The sequence below is a fragment of the Anopheles coustani genome (genome assembly GCF_943734705.1).
Source record: "Anopheles coustani chromosome X unlocalized genomic scaffold, idAnoCousDA_361_x.2 X_unloc_120, whole genome shotgun sequence".
In the NCBI taxonomy this organism is placed as follows: Eukaryota; Metazoa; Arthropoda; class Insecta; order Diptera; family Culicidae; genus Anopheles; species Anopheles coustani.
In genome coordinates, this window is record NW_026525072.1 from 47,501 (window position 1) to 52,534 (window position 5,034).

A 5,034-nucleotide genomic window follows, 5' to 3' on the forward strand; every position below is an offset into this window, starting at 1 on the left:
GGCTATCGAGCATGCCCAAGTGATGACTTGATTGTGTGCTTGCTTGAATTCTTCACATTTCATACCATCGGTTAGTTGTCGAATCATTCCTCGATCATAACCTTCGTTCTTGTTTCATGTATGCTCTCTTCCACATAGGGCAAGCTAGAATTAACTATCTTACCCAGGACCGCCGGAGCAGCGTGGACCAGGGGAGAACTATACTTTGTCTTGTATGCCCTCTTCCACATAGGGCAAGCTAGAATGAACTATCTTACCCAGGACCGCCGGAGCAGCGTGGACCAGTGGAGGACTATACTTTGTTCATAACACCACAGTATTGAGTAATGTGCCCTCTTCCACATAGGGCAAGCTAGAATGAACTATCTTACCCAGGACCGCCGAAGCGGCGTGGACCAGTGGAGGACTACACAATCATGAGGTTTGATATCGACTTGTGTGTTTCAATAGGGTACCGATGGTATGTTTTGAACCGATTTGATTTAGCCATTCTGAAGTCATCACTTGGTTGAAGCGCTGAACTAGGGAGGGGCATCGTTTACATATATATTGGTTTTCGCATGCTCTACTAGGTTAATGTCATAGGGTTGGCTATCGAGCATGCCCAAGTGATGACTTGATTGTGTGCTTGCTTGAATTCTTCACATTTCATACCATCGGTTAGTTGTCGAATCATTCCTCGATCATAACCTTCGTTCTTGGTTCATGTATGCTCTCTTCCACATAGGGCAAGCTAGAATTAACTATCTTACCCAGGACCGCCGAAGCAGCGTGGACCAGGGGAGAACTATACTTTGTCTTGTATGCCCTCTTCCACATAGGGCAAGCTAGAACTAACTATCTTACCCAGGACCGCCGAAGCAGCGTGGACCAGTGGAGGACTATACTTTGTTCATTACACCACAGTATTAAGTATGGTGTCCTCTTCCACATAGGGCAAGCTAGAACTAACTATCTTACCCAGGACCGCCGAAGCAGTGTGGACCAGGGGAGGACTATACTTTATACTTCACACACTAGCCATACTGAAGTCATCACTTGGTTGAAGCGCTGAACTACGGCGGGGTAATCGTTTACAGGTTATAATCATATAGCTGCATGCTCATTAGTAGATAATGGAATATTGTATGGCAATATGAGCATGCCCAAGTGATGACTTTGTTTCAAGCTCAACAGGTAGGGTATTGAGTCCTCTTCCACATAGGGCAAGCTAGAATGAACTATCTTACCCAGGACCGCCGGAGCAGCGTGGACCAGTGGAGGACTCTATACTTTATACTTCACACCACAGTATTGAGTACGACTTGCATAAAGCCCCTAATGAGAACCACGAGGGCTCTCTCAATGTAGAACCACGAGGGCTCTAGTACCGATTCTCTCGGTACGGCTTGGTCCGTGTTCCTTTATGCTTGTACTCGCAGAAAGTCTCAACCCGGAGGTCTTGACTTTGATTGTCATAGTTGGACTACGACGGGGCATCCGACCATTGCTGATCGAACACCCCTGATTCACCATCTTTCGGGTAGGCGGTACGCGTACCTCCGGACGCGGAAGTCTCAACCCGGAGGTCTTGACTTTGATTGTCATAGTTGGACTATGACGGGGCATCCGACCATTGCTGATCGAACACCCCTGTTACACCATCTTTCGGATAGGCGGTGCGCGACACCACCGACGCGGAAAGTCTCAACCCGGAGGTCTTGACTTTGGTTGTCATAGTTGGACTATGACGGGGCATCCGACCATTGCTGATCGAACACCCCTGTTACACCATCTTTCGGATAGGCGGTGCGCGACACCACCGACGCGGAAAGTCTCAACCCGGAGGTCTTGACTTTGTATTGTTGGATAGTCCTCTTCCACTATAGGGCAAGCTGGAAATATTCCATTTTACCCAGGACTGCCGAGGCAGCGTGGACCAGGGGAGAACTTCACGGAATCTTCAGGCATCCATGATTGCCATAGTGCGTAAGCCGCCGCTGTGTGCGTCAACTCGTTCCCCGTGAGGAGGAGTCTAGCCGCCGCTAAAAGACGAAGCATTAAGTGTCCTCATTCCACTATAGGGCAAGCTAGAATGAACTATCTTACCCAGGACCGCCGAAGCAGCGTGGACCAGGCGAAGACTATACTTTATACTTCACACCACAGTATTGAGTACGACTTGCATAAAGCCCCTAATGAGAACCACGAGGGCTCTCTCAATGTAGAACCACGAGGGCTCTAGTACCGATTCTCTCGGTACGGCTTGGTCCGTGTTCCTTTATGCTTGTACTCGCGGAAAGTCTCAACCCGGAGGTCTTGACTTTGATTGTCATAGTTGGACTACGACGGGGCATCCGACCATTGCTGACCGAACACCCCTGATTCATCATCTTTCGGATAGGAGGTGCGCCCACCTCCGACGCGGAAGTCTCAACCCGGAGGTTCGGACTTAGAGTTTTTCCCATTTAAAAGTTTTTCTCTTAGCCATACTGAAGTCATCACTTGGTGAACGATTGAACTAGGGCGGGTTAATCGTTTATAGGTATCATGTGGTTTGCATGCTCTCTTAGGTTAAGGTCATGTGGTTGGCTATCGAGCATGCCCAAGTGATGACTTTGTTTCACGCTTGCTTGATTTCTTCATGATTCCCTGTTATATAGTGTAATCATTCGAGAACAGGGAATCTTTGGTTTTGCTCAACAGGAATTGGATGTCAACTTGGTATCTAGATCGCATTAAGTCTCAACCCTTAGGTTCGGACTTGTATAGTGACATCTTGTTACGGTCTAGAGTCTCAACCCGCAGGTTCGGACTACTTAGTGTTTGATCGAATATAATATGGCAACTTGTGCCTAAGTCTCAACCCGCAGGTTCGGACTTCTGTTTATTTGGCCAATGTATGTATAAGGCAACTTGTGCCTAAGTCTCAACCCGCAGGTTCGGACTTGTGTATTTGTTCGAAGTCATGTATAAGGCAACGTGTGCCTAAGTCTCAACCCGCAGGTTCGGACTTGTTAGTGTTTCGTCAACTTTCATATGGCAACTTGTGCCTAAGTCTCAACCCGCAGGTTCGGACTTGTGTATTTGTTCGAAGTCATGTATAAGGCAACTTGTGCCTAAGTCTCAACCCGCAGGTTCGGACTTGTGTATTTGTTCGAAGTCATGTATAAGGCAACGTGTGCCTAAGTCTCAACCCGCAGGTTCGGACTTGTTAGTGTTTCGTCAACTTTCATATGGCAACTTGTGCCTAAGTCTCAACCCGCAGGTTCGGACTTGTGTATTTGTTCGAAGTCATGTATAAGGCAACTTGTGCCTAAGTCTCAACCCGCAGGTTCGGACTTGTGTATTTGTTCGAAGTCATGTATAAGGCAACGTGTGCCTAAGTCTCAACCCGCAGGTTCGGACTTCTATAGTGTTTCGTCAATTATCATATGGCAACTTGTGCCGAAGTCTCAACCCGCAGGTTCGGACTTCTATAGTGTTTCGTCAATTATCATATGGCAACTTGTGCCGAAGTCTCAACCCGCAGGTTCGGACTTCTGGAAGGATCACTTGGCCACTAATGATCCTTCCGCAGGTTCACCTACGGAAACCTTGTTACGACTTTTACTTCCTCTAAATCATCAAGTTCGGTCAACTTCGATAAAGCAGACGCGGTTCACGAGGATCCAGCGAACGATCATCTCCAAAGACCTCACTAAATAATCCATCGGTAGTAGCGACGGGCGGTGTGTACAAAGGGCAGGGACGTATTCAACGCTGGCTGATGACCAGCACTTACTAGAAGTTCCGAGTTCATATGGACCATTGCAATCCATAATCCCTACTAAGTGAGTATTTGAGTGATTTCCCGTTCCTCTCGGAATAGGAGACACGCTGCTACCCACATTGTAGCACGCGTGTAGCCCAGAACATCTAAGGGCATCACGGACCTGTTATCGCTCGATCTCATTTTGCTAAACACAAATTGTCCTGCTAAGCAGCGTACCGTAAGTGCACTTGCGCACACGAACAGCGAAGGTGTCAGGTCATACTCCACCGAAAGGTCCTAACCCGTTCCAATCGGCATCGACGCATTAACGCTGACTGCGTTCTAGTTAGCATATGTGAGTCACGTTCGTTATCGGAATTAACCAGACAAATCAATCCACGAACTAAGAACGGCCATGCACCACTACCCTTAAATTTGAGAAAGAGCTATTAATCTGTCTCACCTCCATAAGTTCGGACCTGGTAAGTTTTCCCGTGTTGAGTCAAATTGAACCGCAAGCTCCATTTCATTGTGGTGCCCTTCCGTCAATTCCTTTAAGTTTCAACTTTGCAACCATACTTCCCCCGGAACCTGACTTTGGTTTCCCGGAAGCTACTGAGAGCACCTGGTTGTAGCGTCTCCCAATTGCTAGTTGGCATCGTTTACGGTTAGAACTAGGGCGGTATCTAATCGCCTTCGATCCTCTAACTTTCGTTCTTGATTAAAGAAAGCATCCTTGACAAATGCCTTCGCTTTAGTTAGTCTTACGACGGTCTACGAATTTCACCTCTCGCGCCGTAATACTAGTGTCCCCAACTACTTCTGTTAATCATTACCTCCGGTCTGAGTACAAACCAATGAAAGATTAGACCAAGGTCGTATTCCATTATTCCATGCAAGATTATTCTAGGGCGTTTGGGCACCCTGCTTTAAGCACTCTAATTTGTTCAAGGTAAACGTGAGCGGTCGAGCTCTATGTTACACTTGCACCCGTTGAAGGGCACACCATGACACAGACTTGGTGCCCTACCACACCATTGAGTCGCAACCAGATTCCGACTTGGCCCACCGACCACGGGTTGACCGGGTCGGCGGAGCCGGACTGTGTTGGACAAGTATCAACTTCGAACGTTTTAACCGCAACAATTTTAATATACGCTAGTGGAGCTGGAATTACCGCGGCTGCTGGCACCAGACTTGCCCTCCACTTGATCCTCGTAGAAGGATTTATGCTCTACTCATTCCAATTATGAAACATCATTAAAGAGTTTCATATTGTTATTTCTCGTCACTACCTCCCC